At 39.9% G+C, this 25,110-nt stretch overlaps 1 long non-coding RNA gene across 2 annotated transcripts in view; it reads right to left on the bottom strand.

Moving 5' to 3' along the window:
* LOC134348874 (uncharacterized) overlaps positions 1 to 25,110 on the bottom strand; it is a 135,152-nt gene that overhangs the window by 56,444 nt on the left and 53,598 nt on the right. The window contains exons 4-5 of one of the 2 annotated variants that reach the window (XR_010018507.1): positions 14,795 to 14,913; positions 11,071 to 11,832 (exon numbers count right to left, since the gene is read on the bottom strand). This is a non-coding gene — a long non-coding RNA (uncharacterized LOC134348874). Of the gene's footprint in view, positions 1 to 11,070; positions 11,833 to 14,794; positions 14,914 to 25,110 lie in introns of those variants that run through there. The other variant, XR_010018508.1, reaches the window with a different exon arrangement.

Raw genomic sequence — 25,110 nt, 5'->3', positions numbered from 1 at the left:
GATTATGGTCTTCCAACATAAATCCTATGTGTCTAATTTTAATCAAATGGTGAAAACTGCAATAGATTTATGTAATGTGTAAGAGGAAAATTGTGCAATATTTTTCTTGCATGGTTGGTTAAGTCAACCAAATGACATGCTCTGGAATACTTCATCTGCAACATAATACACTGAGGGCTTAAGTTCCTGAAATACTATCTTATTCTTTATTTCCAATCAATAGTATATGAAGGAGATGCATAGCCTGCAATAACAATTATAAAACAACCAACTGGAATAATGGGAAAGCAGCTGATTTGGTAAATCAATGTACTATCTGGAGAATTTTGCTGCACACTCTAATATTTCAGAGCAGTGTCATTCCTCTGACAAAATAAACATAAATTTTTTCGATTAATTTTTAAAAATTCCCTGTATGCTTTTTAAGATGTGGTATTGCCTTTCTTCGGGGAGTTGCTTTGTTCCTTGCATTAGACAACTTTATTCTTGTTTTATTGTAAAGGCATAAATAGGTCAATTTAATTTATATTGGAGAAACATGGGATCTTGGCAGCTAGTATTGAAAGGGTGGAAAAAAAAGTAAAGGATTAATAACATGAGATGAATTAATAACAAGATTGTTTCATATCTAAAGCATGGAACTGCTTCTTCCAATGAAACAGGCAATAAGTTTGTCAGAAGTAGAAGCTTTATTGCAAAATTTAAGGCGACCAGTCCAATCAAAATGTATGCTAATGTTTTCAATCCGGAGTCAACAACAGCAACAATAATTTGCATGGCATTTCCTTGCCACATAGAAAATTGACACCTTCAAAGAAAAAGAGATGCAGAAGCCTACCAGGAAAGGAAATGCTGAGGTAAGGCGGAAGAAAGGGCCTGATGCACTTATACAATGATACGAATGTTACATTTTAGGGCTGAGAGAGCAGGACTGATATTTCTCGTTCTTGGCGCATGAAGGGTTATGGACAACAAAACCTGAAGTGAATTGAAGTTTAGTGTGTATCGGGATAGGGGTGTGGGAAGGATTGGCTACAAAATCATTAATGAGGGTCAAGATGTGCTGAGAACTGAAGTTAAAATAAAGTCATAGAGTCATAGAAAAATACTGCCCAGATAACCGACCTTTCAGCCCATCTCATCTGTGCCGAATAATCTAACCTGCCTACTCCCATCAACCTACACTTGGACCATAGTCCTCCATAGCTCTACCATCCATATACCTATCCAAACATCTCTTTAACATTGAAATCAAGTTTGTATGCACCACTTGCACTGGTAGCTCGTTTCACATTCTCATGACCCTCTTAGCTCAAAGAAGTTTCCCCTCAGGTTTCCTTTAGACTTCTCATCTTTCACCCTTAACACATCAACTCTAGTTGTGGTGTCCCACCCAACCTCAGTGGAAAAAGCTTGCTTGTATTTACCCTATCTATACCCGTCATAATTTTGTATACATCATCAAATCTCCCCTCAGTATTCTACATTCCTTGAAATTAAGTCCTAACCTATTCAATCTTTCCTTATAACTCAGGTCCTCCAGACCTGGCAACATCCTTGTAAATTTTTTCTGTAGTCTTTCATCCTCATTTACATCTTTCCTGTAGGTAGCTGACCAAAACTACACACGATACTCCAAATTGGGCCTCAACAACATTTTATACAACTTCAACATAACATCCCATCTCCTGTTTGCAATACTTTGACTTACAAAGGCCAATGTACCAAAAGCTTTCTTCGTGACCCTATCTACCTATGATTCCATTTTCAATTAATTATGGACCTGTATTCCCAGATGTCTTTATGATGAAGAGGAAAGCCCAGCAGTGATCCTATCACGAAGATGAAACCAATTAATTTGCTCCAGAATGCTTTATCTGCAAGATAATATGCTGAGGGCTTAATTTAGTAAAATGCCAGACGATTCCTTTACTTCACTTGATAATATATGAAGGAGATAACAAACGTAACATAACCAATTGGACTAATGTCTAGTTCAGTCTGAGATAATCACTAGAAAAAGCAGATGTATTCAGCGCTGAGGGGACTGAGCATGTTATATATTTACTTAGAGATAAAGCAAGGAACAGGCCCCCCCCCCCAGCCCATTGAGGCAAGCTGCCCAAAAACCCACCTATTTAGCATGAGCCTAATCACAGGAAGATTTACAATGACCAATTAACCAACTAACCGGTATGTCTTTGGACTGTAGGAGAAAACTAGAGCACCCAGAGGAAACCCACGTGGTGATGGGGAGAACATGCATGCTCCTTACAGATGGAGCTGGAATTGAACTCCAAACTCTGACGCCCCGAGCTGTAATAACGTCGCACTAGCCGCTACACTACCTTGGCGCCCGAAGTTATAGGTACAAAACTTCATGACTCTGATGTTTAGTCTGAAAAACACCTCAGAAGAGGCTTGATAACCTATTCCCAAAACATCTCTCAAACCTGTGCGACTGATCCATTATATTATAGCTATTTTTCTTAAATCTAATTACTCACCCAAAAACGCTTTGGTGAAAAGTTATCAACCTAGGTTATGGCACTTTGAATTAACTTTGCCCCAAGACATGTTGTAGGGAGAAACACCCAGGGCTCAACCACCCTTTTTTTGTGAACTTCCTCCTGAATAGTTGGTTCCCATATTACAGTTATTCCTAGTACAGCTTCCATAACCCAGACATTCCCAACAAGACATTGTTTCCTTCTTTATGCTTTGTCAATGCATTTTATCATCTCAGTTTCTGAGTTAGATCACTTTTTTTTTAATATCCTGCATTAAGGAATACAAACTTGGTCAATACAATTTCTCTTTGCATGTTGCCTTCTTCATCTACTGTGTATTAATGTGAAGGACCTCCTCCAAATCAATATATCGGTCCTCAGGAGAAGCCTCCACAACAAATGCAACATTCAGGTTTGGGTTTAACCACTCCTCCGTATTTGCTGCAACAAAATTTCCAGCTCCTTATATTCTAGACTTCAGAAGGAAAAACCCAATGTTCCATTGGCATTTCATGAACAGGCCATGAACCCATGAACACTACCTCACTCATGATTTTTGCTCTTTGATCGCAGTAATTTGGCACCACAATAGCATCGTGTTAGCTTAAACCTATTATAGTGCCATCAACCTGGGTACATTTCCCGCCACTGTCTGTGAGGAGTTTGAACTACTATCTGATCAAAGTTTGTTCAAGGGTCTGATAACGCAGGATAGAATCTGTCCTTGAAGTTGGTGCTACAATGGAAGTGAGGAGAGGAGAGGAGAGAAGGTTTAGCTGCTGTGGTCTTTTATTATACTGGCTGCTTTATGGAGCCAGCAAGGAGTAGAGACAAAATCCATAGGGCTGAGGCTGGTTTCTGTGATATACAACTCTCAGCAGTTTCTTGTGGTCACATGCAGAGCGGTTGCAATACCAAGCTGTTCGGCATGCAAATAGAATGCTCTCTATGGTGCGTTAATAAAAATTGGTAAGGGTTGAAGGGACACGCCAAATTGCTTTAGCCTCCTGAGGAAACAGCAGCATTTGTAAGCTTTTGTGGGTGTTACATCTACGTCATAGGCAAGTTATAGCAACAGAGACCTCTCAGCCCATCGTGTCTATGCTATAGACGATATGCATTTAAGCTGAGATGGGCAGAAATCAAATGAGATGTATTAGGCAAGTTTTTATTTACATAAGAGTGGAAGGTGCCAGGATGTTGGTGGAGACAGTTATGGTAGAGCCTATTAACTCCTTTCTTCTTTATTTTATACTTCTGACCTCTAATCCGCAGACTCACCACCAAAGAAAACAATCTCCTGCTTTCCATTTTGTCCCTCACTATATAGATATTCTATTAGATCTCTCCTTGGCCTTCTTTTCAATTTTGACCTTGGAACCGTAGTCGAATTGCAAACAAGAGAAAATCTGCAGATGCTGGAAATCCAAGCAACACACACAAAATGCTGGAAGAATTCAGGAGGCCAAGCAACATCTATGGAAAAGAGTAAACAGTAGCTGTTTCAGGCCAAAGCGCTTCATCAGGACTTCTTTGAACTGTAGTCCCTCATCTCAGTAACCACCGCTGGGCCCTTTCTCATGTCTTCATATCCTCCATATAAGGTGGTAGCCCAAATTAAACTCAGTTTTCTTGTTTAGGCCCAATTAATGTTTTGTACTCTGCCTCATTTAACAAAGCCTATAACTGTATATGCCTTATTATGCACTTTCTCAACCTGCCCTTCCATTTTCAATCCATTGTGCACCCATACCACCAGTCTATATTATCCTGCAATCCTTTTGAACCAGTTGCCTTTCTTTTCAATTGCCTCTACTCATTGTACCTACTGAATACACCAACTTGCATTTCACCACATTAATCTCAATTCTATCAGCTCACTTATAACCAGCTAAAAGTTAACGGTGTATATTTTCTATTCAAAACACTATCGAGTTCTGGGTCAGCTGATATTTTAAATATTGTGGTTTATAGATATATAGACATAATATAGACACTATAAATTTTTTTAAAAATGACTCTAATACTGATCTCCAGGGTATGCCAACATTTACTGTGCCCTTCTCGAGTCCGAAAAAAAAGCCATTACAATCACCCGTATAACTACTCTATCAACATGCATCAACTGAGCTGATCAGTCTTTATTGCAGCACCTTACTAAATGCTCTGTAAAGTGATTTAATCGGAGTTAAATAACTTCTATACTAATGGTAACTAATCATATTCTATGTACTTATCTGACTGTCAGTCACTGTTTAAAAATATCAGCTGCATTAAATAATTAAATGTAGGTTATGCAAGAGGTAAGCATGAAAAGGAGATTTACACAAGGTAGTTTGAAAACTTTAAAGTGTTCTCAGACTGTAATTAGGAAGTCTTATGTGTAAGGACGCAGTGTAGCGACTTACTCTGTGGTTTTTTAAAAGTTACTTCTTTTGAAGTGACACGACGTAACATTATGTTTTTATCTCTGTGATCTGAACAAGAATAAAACCCAAATCCCTCTTCTGGGTTCAGAGTTCCCAGGTGACACCATTGAATATTACCAACAAAAGTGGAATATATCAACAGGCATATTTAAAACAACCCTGAGAACGCCTGACTGAAATAAAATGTTACACCGATGCATTTGGGACACTCTGCAGAGGTTGGGATAATGGCATAACACTGGGAGTACGCTACAAAGATCTGCAAATCTCAAATAATTTTGGTTTCTGTGAAGTGTGATTCAAGCAATTTTACATGTAAGATCTTATTTTTGCCTCACACAAAAGAGCAGGTGATGATTGTTAATGCTATTCTTAACATTTCTCATGTGTTTATTTGAATTAATTTGAGTCTTTTCATAAATTCTACTTCAATATCAAAACTGAAAATGCTGGAAATATGAAATAAAAATAAAAAATGATGGAAATACTGAGCACATCGGACAGCAAAGGAGAACAGAGTTACAACACCGGGTTGAAACCCCTTTGCCAGTTCCAGATTAAAAATGGATTTGTCATTAATATAACATGGGGGTTAGAGAACCATTTCACTGTTATTACTTGAGAAATATAAATTCAACAGAGAGTCAGCAGGTACTTGCAAACAGAAAGTCAAGTTTAGCAAATATAGCTGAATATTTGTTTTGGGAAGGACAAATGTGTATATTTGGGAATAGCTATAGATATTAATTGTATGGAATTCCAGAAGGCATTTTGGAAGATACTGTTTAGAAAAGTAAGAAGGGATGGAATTAGAAACATCTGGTTGGTTTGAATAGGTTCAAACCCTCAGATAGGGATAATGGATGCTTACACATAATAATGACGTGACACCTTCTCCCCCCATGAAAGGCTTCAAGTCACCAGCTTTTCACTACTTTTATAAATGATGTAGCTGAATAAACAGAGCCTTGTAGGTCTAAGTTTCTGGCCACATCATATTAGATGTTGCAGTAAATCATACAGAGGTGAACTGAAAGCAGAAAAAAGGATACTGATTGATTAAGTTTGTGGACAAAACTGGCAGATGGAGCTCAGTGTGGAAAAGTGTAATTTCTTCCACATTGGACCCAACAATAATGGATCATTTGTTTTTAAGTGGCACTATAGAAGTCACAAACTGCTGGAGCAATTCAGGGAATCAACATCATCTGTGGAGGTGAAGGAATGGTCAAGGTTTTGAGTTGAGATCCTGCATCATTCTAATTATGTCTTTTCCCTCACAGTTGCTGCTTGACCCATTACTTTAGCAGTTAGTGGCTCTTTTTGCTGCAAATTCCAGCATCTGTAGTCTCTTTTGTCTCCAATATATGAGGAACTGTGTTGAGGTGAGAAGTTCAAGATCCAAGGACAAGCATTTAGGTTGATGCAAAAATTGGTTGAAAATCAGAATGAGAATTTATTATAACTGACATGTGGCATGAAATTTGTCTTTTTGTTGGTAGCAGCACAGTGCAATGCGGAAAATATTATATAAATTATAATAAAAGTAATAATGTTTGATTTTGATGTGTATAAACAGCATGTAAGACAAGCTTTTCACTATATCTTGGTACACATGACAATAATAAAACAAAACCAAAGCCAATAACAATAATGCTGTGTTTTCCCGGTGAAAAAACATGTAAATCAGGAAATTGGCCTGGGCACTTACAAGTACTGTTCACAATGGTACACCTGGCATTTGCTGGCAACTAATGCACATCTAATAATATCACTACTTACTCAACATCTATTTCCACACATACAAGTGTAAAATAAAGCTTTTGGTTGAAAAACTTTATTAAACAGTCAAAGCAGCAGAGGGATAACCCCTCATTAGTTTACTTTCAATAAGGAGCAAATGGCATCATGAGCTAATAACTCAAACTGCTCTTTCATGATAAAGGGTTCCACGCCTTAAACATGCAGGTTCTTCCTGATGGTGAATTTATAGGATAGAAACTATATGACCAGTCCACTGGCTTCCATATCATCCATCTAATCATAAACACAAGCGTTTCTACAGATGATGGAAATCCAGAGCAATGCAGAAAAAGTGCTGGAGCAACTCCTCAGATCAGGCAGCATCAATGAAATTGATGTTACAGACTCAGCCCCTTCTTCAGGACTGGAAAAAGAAAGAAAGAAGGCACCAGAATAAGAAGCTGGGGGCAGGGGAAGGAGGACAATCTAGAAGGTGATAGGTGAATCCAAGTGAATGGGAAGGGTAATGGCTGGAGAAGAAGTAATCTGAGAGGAGAGGAGAGTGAACCATGGGAGAAAGGGAAGAAGGAGGGACATCAGGAAGAGGTGATATGCAGGTGAGCAGAAGAGGTAAGAGGTCAGAATGGGGAGGGGAATAGAAGAAGAGGGAAGGGCAAGAGAATGTTTTTACCAGAATGAAAAATTGATGTTCATGCCATCATGTTGAAGGCTACCTAGATGGAATAAGAGGTGTTGTTCCTCCACCCTGAGAGTGGTCTCATCCTGCCAGAAGAGGAGGCCATGGACCAACATGTTGGAATGGGAATGGGGATAGAAATTAAAATGCTTGGCCACTGGGAAATTCCACTTTTGGTGAATGGAGTGGAGGTGGTCAATAAAGCATTTCCCCAATTTACATCAGGTCTCACCAATGTAGAGGAGTCCGCATAGGAGCACCAGATACAATAGATGAGCCCAGCAGATTCGCAGGTGAATTGTTGCCTCACCTGGAAAGACTGTTTAGGCCCTTGAATGAAAGTAATGGAGGAGGTGTAGCACTTCTTCCACCTACCGGGATATGTGCCTGGAGGGAGATTCGCAGGAAAGGATGAATGGACAAGGGAAATCACGGAGGGAGTAAATCCTGTGGGAAGTGAAAAGTGAGGGAGGAGGCAGGTAAAGATGTGTTTGATCATATCAAATGTCCATTTACACTAATTCTATACTAGTCCTATTTAGTATCCCAACAAGATACTACCGGACTCATCTTCCAGTGGAGTGGAAGATGGAGGAAATTCATGGACAATAAAGGAGATCCAGGAAAAAGAGACCCCTTTAGAAGAAGTCTCAGTATCATCATCCCCAATTCAAATCAGGTGACCTCTTCCACATTCCATTTCTTAGCTGCAAAATAATTTTGCCAGTAATCAGCCGAAATATCTCAAATAACATAAAAATCTCTCACATTCTCCTTGGCAGGACCACCACTCTGACTAGAGCACAATGATAAAAGAATCCCTGATGCATTTTCTGAAATGGCTCATTTTAATGGTTTCCACTGGTGTGTAGATTGCCCTCAATAACTTTTTGAGGACATAAAACGTGGATAGATGAAACAAATAATGTTGAGATGATGGCCTTGAAGCAATTCTGGCAAGCAGGAATTCCCGCCAGCTATTTACCTCACTGGTTAGAAGTCCAAATATCTTTCACAATATCTAAGAAGCTTCCATTATTCACCGATCAAAGTGATGAGGAAGATTACAACATCAGAGCAATTGTGGAAGACAAGTGAGGGTTCAACGTTGACTACCCATCATTTGATCGCCGCTGGAGAAGGAGCCTGTGAGCGGCCTATCACTGTGGGGTGGCTCGCTGTGCACCAAGAGTAGGTTTCTGTGTTCAAGCAGTATCTCTCAATTTCTGCCTTTATGAATTTGGACTATGGACTTTTTCAGTCTTATGGTTTTTATATTCTGTATTTTTGCCCGTTCTTTCTTGTTGCATTTTGTGTGGGAGGAGGAAAGTTTGTGGGGTTGCTGCTCTTGTTGCGTTTTGTGCAGGGGAGGGGGGTTTGGGGGCCAATATCCTCGTCAGATTTTGTACTGGCAGAGGAGTTTTGTGCATCAATGATCGTGTTGCTGTTCTTTTTTTGTACAGGGGTGAGGGATGTGGGTCTGCTGTCTCTCTTTGAACTAACTTCTACAATTTTCTTTGTTTCGTGGCTCTTGGAGAAGAATCTCAGACTTGCATACTGCATACAGAGCTTGATAACAAATGAACCTTTGAACTCTTTCACTCTGCTTTGAAACTTCTTCCTCCTTCATGGCAGCCATACTGTGCATTGCTGACATCTGTCTGCCAAAGAGAGTGCACTTCTAAGGGCTGAGGCCCCTCTCAGAAATGTGTGTAGCAAATTATTGGAAGCTGCATTCAATTGAGTGTGGTCTTGTCAGGAACCATTGACGTCCCAATTTAATTCATGCTGCTTGGTAGAATTTAAACCAACGGTGTTCCCAACTACATTTGCAGGGAAACTGAATGGTTATTAATGCTATAGACAGCACACCAAAAAAAAATGGATGAAATCCAATTTCTAGACAAAAGTATCCAAAAAAAATACTTAAGAGGCTGATAACTTGATGGATGTGCTTGTCTGTTCACTGACAGTGTTTAAATGTAGGGTCATTTTTCATTCAATGCAATCTGTCTGTGTGATGCCATCTTTCCATCTTTGCCTATTCTTTGTATATCTTCATTATTGATCACCTTCAGCAAAATAACCTTTAAGATTATATGAAGTATTCTGAATTTAACTCTCCCTCTACATAATCCTTGGTGGCTATTTTTAATTAAGGTATTGAGGTGACTGAAAATGCTAACTCTGGTGTTTCTTTAGTTGTTTCTCTTCTATCTAAGTTCTAATTCAAAAAAAATTAACTTTTTTTTCCATTAACATTGCCTACATATTTGCATGGCTTTACTTTCTATATATATTTTACATATACCATATTATTCAGATTTCTATCCTAAATTTACTAGTGATGAAAGATTTATTTCTGGTTATTAACATGCTCAATTATTATTGGCAAAGTGTCATCCAATTTTATTTGATCATTCCTGACTTTAATTGTTACAATATTGGCAGCCTTGTCTACAGATGCAAAAATGCTAAGCTCTAGAACTCCCTCCTTTTTGCTTTTCTGTCACTTTTAATGATATCCTTGACCCACCCCTTAAGCCAAACCTTCAGTCTAATTTTTCTTTACGTGATTCTGTGTAAAGTACGGGTTGATAACTCTGCTGTAAAGCTCCTTGGAACATTTTTTTCTTTACCTTCAAAGCACGGTATATTTTACTTTGAAGCTGCAGTTTTGATTTTTAGAATTTATAGCATAATGAAATAGAGTTATCGAGTCAGAGAAAAGTACAGCATCGAAACAGGTCCTTTTGGCCCATCTAGTCAGTGCTGAACCATTTAAATTGCCTACTCCCATCAACCTGCACCAGGACCAAAGCCCTCCATATCCTGAACATCCATGTACCTATTCAATCTTCTCAGAATATCATAGAATCATCACAAAGAAATAGACCCTTTGGCCCACCACGTCTACATCGACTGTCTCGCTTGCCCCAGCCCTTCTCCTCACAGTTCTGATGCAGGGTTTCAACCTGAAATGTCAACAATTCCTTTCCTCCCACAGATGCTGCTCAACCCATAGAGTACCACCAGCAGTTTCTTTGTCATTCCAGATTCCAGCACCTGCGCACTCCCCTTCTGTCTTGCCTACTCAAGTGCCAGTCTAAATGCCTTTAAATATAATGATTGAATCTCATTCCGCCAGCTCCTCTGGCAGCATATTTAAGATATCTCTATGTAATTCTCTTAAGTGGAAAATACTCCCCTCAGCAAATACTTAAAAATTATCCTTCTCACCTTAAACCTATGCTCTCCTGATTCTGACACTCCGACCATGAGAAAAATGACTTAATGTTCTGTGGAAGACAGATTACCCCAGCAGGATATAATATTTGGATTCAGGAGCAACAATGCATCACGTACGCGTGTCACAAATGGGCCTGGCCCTTGTTTACAGATGGTTTAGTTCCTTAGGTCTGAAGAGTAAACACTCATCATTTATCTCTCTTGCCTCTATAATTAATTTCCAAAATTATAAGATGTGTCTCGCATCATCTTTTTGCCTTTCTTTTAGTAGAAAAAAAATGTTCTTCTTCAGCATATCCTGACATTGCTTGGTGTTTGGTGCTCTCTTGGCTGTTTATTGCCTTTCAATGCTCTTAAAACAGTCACTTTCTCTTAAGTTTAAGTTTAATTGTCATTCAACCATATACACGCATACAGCTAAACAAAAAACGTTCCTCCGGGGCCAAAGTGCAAAACACAGTATATACAGTCTCACAAAGCACATATAGTTACGATCCAGCACATGGAGTCACAAAATAGTATTAGCACAAGTCGCTGAATGGTATGGACTGAAGATTGATGGTGCATGGGATGTTGAGTTGAAACAATGTTTCTACAAGAACAAATTCCCTTCTCTATTTTGGAAGGAGTAATTTTTCAGGCCTCCTTAACTGCACAAACCGTTCATCTGCAGTGCAGGGGGATTTGGACTCCTTGCCACATTATCATTTAGCAGCTTAATTCTGTTCAACATTTAATTTTGACAAAGAAAGATTTGTATTATTTTAAGGCGTTTGTGTATCCTAATAACCATTCCATACACATCATCGCAGAAAATTAATTAAAATCTTCAATTTCTTTGAAAGATTTTCATTTATGGCATGTGAGATTTAATTTTTTTTTCATAATACCACATAGTGTGAGAAATTGTTCTAAATATATGGCATTTGCAATATTTCTGAAATCTTCAGAGCATTCGCCAAGAAATGCTCTGCACTTTGTCAAGACGCTGCTTTATTTCTCCAATTAGACTTCCACAAGAAAAGCCATAAAATTCTCCTGCAGAGATTGAACAAAGTGCTTGTATTATGATAAACTGCTTCAAAGATTGGAGCATCTTTAATTCAATTTGCCAGGCAGTGACACCGGGGCAAAGCAATGTGGAACTCTGTGCCAGCTAAAGCTCTTCCAGATAGGATTAGGAACTGCTGCCAACCCACACAACCTATATCAAAAGAAAACATTTAATAGAGTCACATTTATGTGAAACTTAAATGGAATGGTAGGTCTTAATAACAAATTAGGTACACAAATTGAAGATGACTCCTTTGGCTGCCATAATGACCTCGAACTGGTCTGTAGAGCTTCCCACATTTACATCTGATTACAGGAGGTCGCTCAGCTCCTTAAACCTCAACTGCCATTCAATATAGTTGGCTTACATTTAGTTTAAGGCTGTTATAGCCAGGGAAGGTAACAGGGAAAAGCTCCAACTACCTACCAAATGCTCCCGATGGCACGCGTCTCAAATAGCCTCTGATAACCAAGTCCAGCTCCTGACTTTCACATGCAGCTTAGCTGCAGAACTCAGTGGAATCATTTCCACTGATAGGAGCAGGGGCAAAGGTGGGTTACAGGCATATTAAAACGGTCCTACTTTGTGGGAGGAAACCGGGGGGCCAGGAGAAAACCTTCGCAGGGAGGGAATGCAGAGATTCCTTACAGAGCAGTACCGGAATTGAATTCCAATCTTTGGAACGCCACGAGCTGTAATAGTGACACTCTAATCGCTATACTACAGTGTCTATAAAAGTTTTCATGCTTTGTTGTTGTTTACCAACATTGAATCACAGTGGATTTAATTGACTTTTTCGACAGATCAACAGAAAGGACACTTTTCTTATCAAAGAAAAAAAACAAATTTCTACAAATCAGTCTAAATTTATTACGATCATTAAACACAATAATTGATTGCGTAATTACTCACACCCTTCAAGTCAGTATTTGTAGATACACCTTTGACAGCAATTACAGCCTTGCGTCCATAAGACTATAAAACATAGGAACAGAAATATAGGATCGAGAGGACATGGCTTTAGGATGAAAGGGGAAAGGTTTAGGGGGAACATTAGGGGGAACTTCTTCACTCAGAGTGGTGGGAGTGTGGAACGAGCTGCCATCTAATGTGGCAAATGCGGGCTCATTCTTAAGTTTTAAGAATAAGTTGGATAGGTACATGGATGGGAGAGGTCTGGTGGGTTATGGACTGGATGCAAGTTAATAGGACTAGTGGAATAATGTTTCGGCACAGACTAGAAGGGCCAACTGGACTGTTTTCTGTTCTGTAGTGTTCTATGGTTCTAAAACCAGTCACTTTGGACAGATGGGGCTCGTGAGCTGTGGTTGGAAAAGGAAAATTCTGATCTCTGACCTTCACTGCCTTGAGACTATACCCACTCTTGGGCAAGGCTTTGGGAGTAAATCCCAAGAAAAAGTCCAGAGCTGGAACCCTTAAGACAGTCCTGCATTGAGTTCAACACTGATTGGCAACCCCTGTGACACCGCTAGTGCCAAACTGTATTGGTCTCTGCTATTCATTTGTATTAATCAGCTGTGTGGAGAGGTGGAGCCTGCTGCGTGGACAACAGCTTTCTCTCCATATCATACTGCCTTGGCTTGCATATCACATAGACAGCTAGCTCAAAATATCCATAGTCGACTCCAACCAACAGCGGGCCTCAAAATATTTAATTTAAGTCCACCTTGGTTCTTATAACCTTAATAATTTAATTGACAACTTTTGGTTAAATAAAATGAATGACAATTAGGGGAGAGAGTTCTAGATTTCCATAATCCTTTCTTTTCTTTTTTATTGAATTAGTACACAAAAGGTAAAACATATAAAAACTAATACACTGTTGCGATATAAATTTACAAGAGATATTAATACATAAAAACAGTACAAAAAGTGCAGTTTAGTTATAAAATAATGAGGTAATATAGTAGTATACTAATTTTCCATATATATCAATAAAGAGAAGAAAAAACTCAAAAAAGATCCCAAAAAAAACCCACCGTGCAACTAACCTGAAAAGCAAAGCAAAGCAATGGGCTAACTAGGTACCAAGTAGACTTAAACAACTTAAACAATCATGTCCTCAAACCCGACCTCCATTAATAACAGTTAAAAACCAAGAAGGGAATGTAAATATGGTCAAAGAGAAAAAAAAAATACATTAAATGAAAATGTTGAATAAAAGATCTCCAGGTCTGTTCAAATTTAACTGAAGTATCATAAAGATTACTTCTGATTTTTTCCAAATTTAAACATAGTATCATTTGAGAGAACCAAAAAAATGTAGTTGGGGCATTAATCTCCTTCCAATGTCGTAAAATACACCTTCCTTTCCGACGTCACCACCTGCATATATTTCAGATACTATAATTAACCTTAACCCGTGTCAGAAAGGTGCAACGGCTATTATTTATAATATTACCATGAAACGTAGGATAGCTCCATTCAATAAGATTAGGTCCGATTGGGAAAATGAATTGGGCTTTACTATTTTGGCGGATGACTGGGCGCATATTTTACAACTAGTCAATACTTCCTCTCTCTGTTCCAAAGATTCCCTAATTCAATTTAAAGTTGTTCATAGAGAACATATGTCTAAAGATAAATTAGCTTGTTTTTATTCTCATATTAACCCTCTTTGTGATAGATGTCATGGGGAGATAGCTTCCTTAACTCATATGTTTTGGTTCTGTCCTACTCTGGAAACTTTTTGGAAAGATTTCCATAATCCTTTGTGCAAAACAAAGTTTTTTTTTGAATATCTAGTCCCTTTGGTTGTTTGTTTCCAGAAAGTAATTCCTCCAAGTTTGGTAGCTATTTTCAAAACTGAGTTAGGTCAGTTCAACCCATGACAAAAATACCTGCAGGGAACATACTTAACAATACAATGGAAACATCTAAGCTGGTGCCATTATTTACTTTCCTTTTACTACTAAGTTTTACCAAATATTGAATAAAGAACTGCTATGGACAGGAAGTAATTAAGATTGTAGCTCAAACTAACATTGTGCAATTCTGAACATTTGAGAAGCCTGTGTTGGAGAGAAGACAATTAAATGATCTTGAAGTAATATGAGGGAAGTGATCGATCAAAAAAGAATTTTGAACTTACATTTTCTAGCATCCACTCCAGTAGCAACCTCCAAACTGGGCCAGTGGGGAATACCTTCTACAGAAGGCCTGCTGTATGTTAAGATGCCAACTCTTCACCACTTTCCCAAGGGCAATTAACTATGGATGATAAATGACAACCATATTCCATAGTGAATAAAAGATGTTTGTAAGTGGTGGATTTCTTTACAACTGGAAAAATGTCAGTAATGCTGCATTGTGATGTTAGTAATGTTAGTGTGTTGCTGCCTTGCTTCTTGTACGCACTGCCATCCCAGTGCACCAGGACTAGAAGACCATAAGACAATAAAAGCATAGGACATAAGAGCAAAATAAGGCCATTTGGCCTATCAAGATTGTTCCTCCAATCGATCATGGCAGATTTATTAACCTGCTCAGCTCCATTCTCCTGCCTTCTCCCCATAACCTCTGACACCCTGACTACTTAAAAACTATGAGCCCCCACTTTAAATATTCATTTAAAAGATTCATTTATTTGACAAAGTAGGCATTTACAATACAACTCTAATATTTATCTTCTCCAGATAGCCATGAAATACAGAAAAACCATGGGTGTTATTGAAAGAAAAGACACCAACTCCCCCTGGCACAAAAAAGAAAAAGAGATGAACCCCCAAATCCCCCACCCCTCCCCTGCAGAAAAAAACAGTGACAATAACAACAAATCTCCCACCCTTTCCCCCACAGGATGAAAAAGATCGACAATAGCAATCCCCGACCCCCTCACTTACAGAAAAGAACTGCAACAGTGGCATCAAAACCCCAACCCCCACTCTCACATGCAAAAAACTAACAGATCACCCACCTGTCCATCGGCAACAAGAAAGAAAACACTGGAAAAACTGAAGGAGACCAATATACAGTCCAATAATCCCATAAATCTCAGAATATCAAAAAAAAATCTTTCCTTCAGCATAAAAGGAGAGCAGCCACCCAAACTCAGTCCTTCCGTAAAGAGTGACTGCCATGACAGAACTGAATGCTGCCAACCCAGTGGCCTCCATTGGGAGCAATTGCTTACTGGGTCCGAACACCACCAACTCGGCTGCTGACAGTCATCACCCCAGTGCCCTCTGTTGTGAGTAATCACTGATCCTCTCTGCATATACCCAATGACTTGGTCTCCATGGCCATTTGTGGCAATGAATTCTACAGATTCACCACCTTCTGGCTAAAGCAATTCCACTTCATCTCTGTTCTAAAGGGATATCCTTGTACTCTGAGGCTGTGCCCTCTGGTCCCAGACTCTCCAACTAGTGGAAACATCTTCTCCATATCTGCTCAATGAATTCATTTCAACATTCGATAGGCTTTAATGAGATCCCTGTTGCCCACCACCCCCCCCATATTCTTCTAAACCTCAGCATGCATAGGCCCAGAACCATCAAACACTCCTCATATGTTAACCCTTTATTTCCTGGGTTCATTCTCATGAAATTCCTGTGGATCTGCTCCAATGTCAGCACAGCCTTTCTTAGATAACTGTTCACAATACTGCAAATGCAGAGCTGGTGACTAGCTGTTGATCAAGTAGACTGCTTTGATCTGGAAGATATCTAGCCAAGCCCTGTCATTTACCAAATATATGTTTAAAGAAAGAGGAAAATCTAGTGTGTTCATAGAATGACACATAGCAATATATCAGTCAATACTTTTCAATGTCAATGTGAAGATATTTGTAAACACATTGAATGCAGGTACAAAATACTAAATTATGTGAAGTATCAAAAGGAACACTTCAATTTCAGATGCATTTGATGCTACTCCTGGCATGCTTTTTCACTCTTCACAGTTAACTTCAGTTCCTTGGTTTGGAGGCAATGGTCAACTGCCAAAAAGAACAAGTCATGAGATAACAGATTACTATGGTATTCAATTCTGCTGATGAAGCCTCAAAGATGGTCTGCTTTTAGCCTTCATCAACCCCAGTCTTTGCAAAGGGTCTCAGTCCCAAATGTCGACTGTTTACTCTTTTTCATGGATGCTGTCTGGCCTGATGAGTTCCTCCTGCATTTAGTGTGTGCTGCTTTTAGTTGTTAGCTTTGTTCTGATTCTATGCCATTTAGATTAGTAGACAGATTGTCCTCAGTGTGATAATATATGTAATTGGCAGTAAAATCAGGGAAGGATGGTTGTGATGAGTAGGCTAAAGAAAAACAGGTATACACAAAATATTCTGCAGATGCTGGGGTCAAAGCAACATGCACAAAATGCTGGAGGAACTCAGCAGGTCGGGCAGCATCCGTGGAAATGAATAATCGACGTTTCGGGCCGAGACCCTTCGTCAAGACCAAAAATAGGTATAGAGGGCTTCATTCTCGCAAATTTCCTCCAGACCATGGATTGCTCCTTTTAGAGCCTGCCACAGGCCTGTTTCAATATATATTCCTTTATGACTCTGCTGGCTTTGTCAAAGTTAAAAATCAAAGCCAAAGTATATTCATTATCAAAGTATGTATGTATACGTTACCTTATACAACCTTGGGATTCATTTTCTTGCACGTCTTTACAGCAAAATAAATACAATAGAATTTAAGAAAAACTATGCATAAACAAAGACAAACAAATAACTAATGAAGAAATGAAGACAAAGTGTGCAAATAAAGAGTAATACTGAGAACATGAGTTATAAAGAGTTCTTGGAAATGAGTTTATAGGTTGCCGAATCAGTTCAGAGTTGTGGTGAGTGATGCTTTGCCTGCCAGTTCAATAGCCTTATAGTTCAGGGTAATTCCTGTTCCTGAACCTGATGGTGTGGGATCCAATGCTCTTGTAACTCTTTCCTGATGGCAGCAGCAAGAAGAGAGCATGGCCTTGATGCTTGGTGGGGGTCTTTGATGATAGATGCTGCTTTCTTGTGACAGTGCTCCTTGGAGATGTGCTCAATGGTGGGGAGGGCTTTGGCTGTGATGGTTCTGGGTTGTAGTCAGGGCTACTAAGCTGTTTTGGTTAATAAACATTGAAGCCTCCATCTGCAATACATTTATGGTTTTTATTTTTACAAATGAAGCAAAAAAGCTTCCAAATAAGCAATCTTATTTCAGTTTGAATGAAACTCTTTACACCATATTAACTGTGGTGTCCATTTTAAATAACTAAAGGAAATTTCTACATTTACAGTTAGGAAATAAAGGAAACTGTCAAGAACTTGTGACACCGCTCTCATCTTCTGACCATCTTTGCCAATTAATGAATAGCCAATGGCTTTTCTACAGCTTCTGGCCTGTTATCTATTAATGTAAGAGCCAGAATTTAATCCCCATCCCCATAAATGTGTGTTGAGGATGATAGCTAAAATATCTCTTTTCTTTTCCAATGATCTACAAAACTGCCCAAAAAAGTCTTAGTCACATATTTATAGCTAGGATGCCTAAGACAGTATTGTATTTGTCATGGAGCAAAGAGCGAGTTTGCTAATCCAGCAGGAGCAAAGGATGTTGGAAACGGTGAGGGTAGAGCACCACAGAAGGGGTGTGGGACAGGAGGCAGAGAAGGAATGCCAGGGCTGATGGGGGAGGGTTGGCATGGATGTAGACACACCCAGCTCTGAGACACCAAGTAAGGTCACTTGATTCCAAACAATTGATTTAATGATCATTACTGAATGTCTCTCTGATACTTCCCACTCCCTCTTCTCTCCGTTCCCCTTTTCCCCACTCACGATTCCCCTCTCCTTTCCCTCATCTCACTCTCAGTCCACGATAGAGACCCATATCAGAATCAAGTTTATCATCCCTCACATATGTCATGAAGTTTGTTTTTTTTTTGTGTGGCAGCAATATAGTGCAATACTTAAATTACTACAATACTGTAGCAAAGTCTTAGGCACCCTAGATAGATATACTGTATGGCTTGTGCACAGTATTGTATGCCTAAAATTCTGGGGTCACATAGCATAGAAACATGCCCATCACTTACACCAATCCTATATAAATCCCTCTTTATTTTCCTCACACTCTCATCAACTTTACTCCAGATTCTATCACTCAGCTACACACGAGGGGCAGAGGCCAAATGAATTGCCACTGTGTACCTCTTTGGAAGACTGGAGGAAAGTGGAGTGCCTGAGGGAAACCCACACAATTATAGGGACGATATGCAGGCTACACAGAGCATCCAAGTTCAGGATTGAATCCAGGTTGCTGGGGATACATAGCGCCACCTGCTTGGAAGAGGTCTAAAGATAGGTCACCCATACATCTGACGATTCCTGCTTATCTCCCAATATGTGCTTCGCCGGTTTTATCAATTTGAAGATCCGATTCAATGTTTCACAATTGGACAAACATAAAAACTGTAAACAATTCAAACACTTAACCTCGACTACAGGGTTTTCTATCTCATGTGAAAAAGCCAAGAGGCCCATATCAGTCACTTAAACACACACTGACATAGATTACACAGTCAAGCATTTTTTTTCACACTTTCATCGTCACTGCTACTTGCATATCAGAATTTATTCACCTGGAAGATTGATGAAGCTCTCAGCTACACACAATTAATTCCAGAATTTTGCTACTGGTTACCTGACAATGGAAACAAGTGGTTTACGATTATAAATAGTAGACAGGCAAAGTAAGTGAGAATTTTGTTTTGGCCTTTTTCTCTGAATAGAACCCCTGACCTTCCTTGCAGACCTGATACGTCTTCCATTTGTGGCAAGAAATTCAGACTATCAGCTTTAAAACTAACGAATGTCGACAGTTCCATCGCAGGTACCAACCCCTCCCTCCCCAACCATTGAGGACATCTCAAGAGGTGGTACCTCAAGAACATGGCAACCATCACTCAGCACCTTCACTATGTGGCACGTTCCCTTCACGTTACTACCATGAGGGAGGAGATACAGGAGCCTGAAGACCCACGCTCAACAATTTAGAAACAGCTCCTTCCCCTCTACCATCAGGTTTCTGAATGAGTGATGAAGCCATGAACACTACCTCACTAATTCTTTTTCTTTGCGCTATTTATTAATTTTCTTAATTTTATGTCTTTGCACCGTACTGCTGCCACAAAACAACAAATTTCATGTCATATGTCAGTGATAATAAACCTGATTCTGATGAATAAAATCAGCAGGAAGAAGATGCTATTTTTTGCAATGAATGCAATACATGTGAGATAGTTAAATAGGTGGTTGAAATGCTGCATGGTCAGATTTAATGATTTATTGAAATTGCACCAATACACCCAATCAGATTCTCTGCATTTGGACATCTGACCACACCGATAGACAATTCTGTATCATGCTGCAACCAGTCAAGCCTCCTTTAATTGATCCTACCATTTCTAATGTTAATTGTTGCCAAATTGTCAAGCATATAGTGATACTGTGGCAGTTACAGCCAGTTCTGAGCTCCAGTCATCGAGATTCGATACTGACCTCCTGTTCAGTGAAACGTGACTGATAGAGTTTCCTCAGGTGTTCCAGTTTCCTACCAAACCCAAAACAATACTGGTGGGATTGTTAATTGGCTACTATAAACTCCCCCTTGTGTACATGGCTGGTGGAAAAATTAGTTGAGGAGAGGGTTGTCAACTAGCATGTACATTCATTAATTACTTTATTACGTACGCCCTGTACCTAGTAAAGTGATCACTGAGTTCATGGTCTTCTTTAGCTTTAGCCCACCCACTTCAGGGTTCAATGTGCTAGGTGTTCAGAGATGTTCTTCTGTACAACACTCTTGTAAGGCATGGTTATTCGGGTTACTGTTGCCCTCCCGTCAGCTTGAACCAATCTGGCCATTCTCCTCTGACCTCTCTAATAACAGTGTTGTTTTTTCTCACAGAACTGCTGCTCACTGGATGTTCTTTGTTTCTCGCACCATCCCCTGCAAGCTCCAGAGACTGTTGTGTGTGAAAATCCCAGGAGAACAGCGGTTTCTGAGATACTCAAACCAACCCGTCTGGAGCAAGCAATTATTACATGGTCAAAGTAGATCACATTTCTTCCCTATTCTGATGTATGATCTAAAGAACAACTGAAACTCTTGACTATGTCTGCATGCATTCATGTGTTGAGTTTGTGCCACATGATTGGCTGATTAGATATTTGCATTAACGTGCAGGTGTACAGATGTACCTAATAACGTGGCCACTGAGTGTAATAAAGCCATAGATTAATCAAGAGATACAGCAAAGAAACAGGCCCTACAGCCAATAATGCCCATGACTACTACCAGGCATTAATTTTATGCTATTTTATCCTATCCCAATCTGTTTCCTTCACATTCAGACCATTCCTTCCAATGTTGCTGTTCACCTGCACATAAGAGGCAATTTGCAGTAGTCAGTTAATTTACCCAACACCCACATCACTGGGAATGGACGAAACACACAAACTCATGAGAAGAACTCTCAGACTCCATACTGATAGAACCTGAGGTCAGGATCGAACTCTGGATTGTGAGTTTACCAATCTAAATCTGTGTCACTGGCTGCTTGCTTGTGGAGGAATAGGTTAAAGAGAAATAAATGGGACAATAAGAGCTAACCAAGACTTTCGGGGCTACATACCGCGTTAGTATAAGGGAGATGTGAAAATCTACTCAACATAACATCAAAGTTCCTGTCATTGAACAATAACTGGCTCAGCTTGGACAATCAGAACATGTGTAATAATGTGTAATACACTCAGGTTGGAAAGATGAAGCCACACTCAGGTTGGAGGAACAACACCTTATACTCCGTCTGGGTAGCCTCCAACCTGATGGCATGAACATCAACTTCTCTAACTTCCGCTAACGCCCCACCTCCCCCTCGTACCCCATCCGTTATTTATTTTTATACACACATTCTTTCTCTCACTCTCCTTTTTCTCCCTCTGTCCCTCTGAATATACCCCTTGCCCATCCTCTGGGTCCCCCCCCCCACAGTCTTTCTTCCCGGACCTCCTGTCCCATGATCCTCTCGTATCCCTTTTGCCTATCACCTGTCCAGCTCTTGGCTCCATCCCTCCCCCTCCTGTCTTCTCCGATCATTTTGGATCTCCCCCTCCCCCTCCAACTTTCAAATCCCTTACTCACTCTTCCTTCAGTTAGTCCTGACGAAGGGTCTCGGCCTGAAACGTCGACTGCACCTCTTCCTAGAGATGCTGCCTGGCCTGCTGCGTTCACCAGCGACTTTTGAATGTGTAATAATGGTTGCTTTAGAATGTACAAGTATTGCACAGATAGAAACATAGAAACATAGAAGATAGGTGCAGGATTAGGCCATTCGGCCCTTCGAGCCTGCACCGCCATTCAGTACAATCATGGCTGATCATCCAACTCAGAACCCTGTACCTGCCTTCTCTCCACACCCCGATACCTTTAGCCACAAGGACCATATCTAACTCCCTCTTGAATATAGCCAATGAACTGGCCTCAACTGTTTCCTGTGGCAGAGAATTCCACAGATTCACCACTCTCTGTGAGAAGAAGTTTTTCCTCATCTCGGTCCTAAAAGGCTTCTCCTTTATCCTCAAACTGTGACCCCTCATTTTGGACTTCCCCAACATCGGGAACAATCTTCCTGCATCAGCCTGTCCAATCCCCTCAGAATTTTATACGTTTCAATCAGATCCCCCCTCAATCTTCTAAATTCGAGCGAGTATAAGCCTAGTCAATCCAGTCTTTCTTCATATGAAAGTCCTGCCATCCCAAGAATCAATCTGGTGAACCTTTTTTGTACTCCCTCTATGGCAAGAATGTCTTTCCTCAGATTAGGGGACCAAAACTGCACACAATACTCCAGGTGTGGTCTCATCAAGGCCTTGTACAACTACAGTAGAACCTCCCTGCTCCTGTACTCGAATCCTCTTGCTATGAATGCCAGCATACCATTCGCCTTTTTCACCGTCTGCTGTACCTACATGCCCACTTTCAATGACTGGCGTACAATGACACCCAGGTTTCGTTGCACCTCCCCTTTTCCTAATTGGCCACCATTCAGATAATAATCTGTTTTCCTGTTCTTGCCACAAAAGTGGATAAACTCACATTTATCCACATTAAATTGCATCTGCCATGAAATTGCCCACTCACCCAACCTATCCAAGTCACCTAATCTATCCCTGCATCCTCTTAGCATCCTCCTCACAGCTAACAATTCCTCCCAGCTTCATGTCATCCACAAACTTGGAGATGCTGCATTTAATTCCCTCGTCTAAGTCATTAATATATATTGTAATCAACTGGGGTCCCAGTACTGAGCCTTGCGGTACCCCACTAGCCACCGCCTGCCATTCTGAAAAGGTCCCGTTTATTCCCACTCTTTGCTTCCTGTCTGCCAACCAATTCTCTATCCACATCAATACTATACCCCCAATACCATGTGCTTTAAGTTTGCACATTAATCTCCTGTGTGGGACCTTGTCAAAAGCCTTTTGAAAATCCAAATACACCACATCCACTGGTTCTCCCCTATCCACTCTACTAGTTACATCCTCAAAAAATTCTATGAAATTTGTCAGACATGATTTTCCTTTCACAAATCCATGCTGACTTTGTCTGATGATTTTACCGCTTTCCAAATGTGCTGTTATCACATTTTTGATAACTGACACTAGCATTTTCCCCAACACCGATGTCAGACTTACCAGTCTATAATTCCCCAGTTTCTCTCTCCCTCCTTTTTTAAATAGCGGGGTTACATTAGCCACCCTCCAATCCTCAGAAACTAATCCAGAAGAGTTTTGAAAAATTATCACTAATGCATCCACTATTTCTTGGGCTACTTCCTTAAGCACTCTGGGATGCAGACCATCTGGCTCTGGGGATTTATCTGCCTTTAATCCCTTCAATTTACCTAACAGCACTTCCCTACTAACATGTATTTCCTTCAGTTCCTCTATTTCTCTAGACTCTCGGTCCCCTACTATTTCGGGAAGATTATTTATGTCCTCCTTAATGAAGACAGAACCAAAGTAGTTATTCAATTGGTCTGCCATGTCCTTGTTCCCCATGATCAGTTCACCTGTTTCTGACTGTAAGGGACCTACATTTGCCTTAACCAATCTTTTTCTTTTCACATATCTATAAAATAGATAGTTGGCTATTCCTGAGGTTGAGATATAATTTTAGTTAATCAATAAAGAAAAATATATGATCAATTAGCGATAGTTACACTGTAAGTAATCCTGCTTGTTACACTGTTATAGAACACTACAGCCCATTATACCTTCAGCCCAATACAGTATATCTTTGCTGAACATGGTGACACATTAAACTAAATCTCTTCTGCCTGCATATGACCTATATCCCACCATTCCCTCTATATCATGCTTCCATTTAGAAATCTCTTAAACATCGCTATTGTATCTGCATACACCACTCTTCATGGCAGCTTTTCCAGGCATCTATGACTGCCTGTGTAAAAAATCTTGCCCTGAACATTTCCTTTAAACTCTCCTTCCCCACTACCCACCCACCCCCACCACAGTCTTAAAGGCAGGTCGTCTAGCATTTGACATTTTAAATAATGTTAGAATCATGGAGTCATATAACACTATAGCACAGAAACAGACTCCTCGACCCATATGCTGAACCATTAATCTGCCTACTCCCATCCACCTGTACCCGGACCACATCCGTCCATATCCCTCCCATCCATATATCTATACAAGCTTCTTTTAAATGTTCAAAATGAACCTGCATCCACCACTTGTGTTGGCAGCTCATTCCACTGTAAATCGCCACACTCTGAGTGAAGAAATTCCACCTCATGTTCCTCTTAAACATTTCACCTTTCACCCTTTACCCATGCTCTCTGGATCTTATTTCACCCAACTTCAGTGGGAAAAGACTGCTTGCATTTACCCTATCTATACCCCGCATAATTTTGTATACATCTATTAAATCTCCCTTCATTCTATTATGCTGTAGGTTATAGTCTTCTCCTATACAACCTTTCCCTATAACTCAGGCCCTCAAGTCCAGGTAACGTCCTTGTAAACTTTCTGTACGGTCTACCCTATCAAAATCTCTCATAACTTTATAAACTTCTATAAGTCCCCCTCTCATCCTCCAATGCTCCAGAGAAACCACCCCAAATTTGTCCAGCCTTTTCTTTTTAGCTCATGTTCAAAATCCAACAAAATTCTAAACAAAGATGTCGCATTCTCTTCAATGGAATTAAACATCTGGTTGTTTTCTCCTATCCTTACAATCATCTCTCAAAAGCGTTGTTGGATAATCACTTAAAATTTATACCATAATTACACATGACTGCATAACCAAACACCCAAGTAATCACATTATCAAGTTCTCTGATGATAGGACAGTGGCGGGGGTCAATATCAACAATGATGAGTTG

The sequence above is a fragment of the Mobula hypostoma genome, chromosome 7 (assembly GCF_963921235.1).
Source record: "Mobula hypostoma chromosome 7, sMobHyp1.1, whole genome shotgun sequence".
In the NCBI taxonomy this organism is placed as follows: domain Eukaryota; kingdom Metazoa; phylum Chordata; class Chondrichthyes; order Myliobatiformes; family Myliobatidae; genus Mobula; species Mobula hypostoma.
The sequence above is the reverse complement of the archived record's forward strand: the minus strand, read 5'-3'. Positions and strand labels throughout refer to the sequence as shown.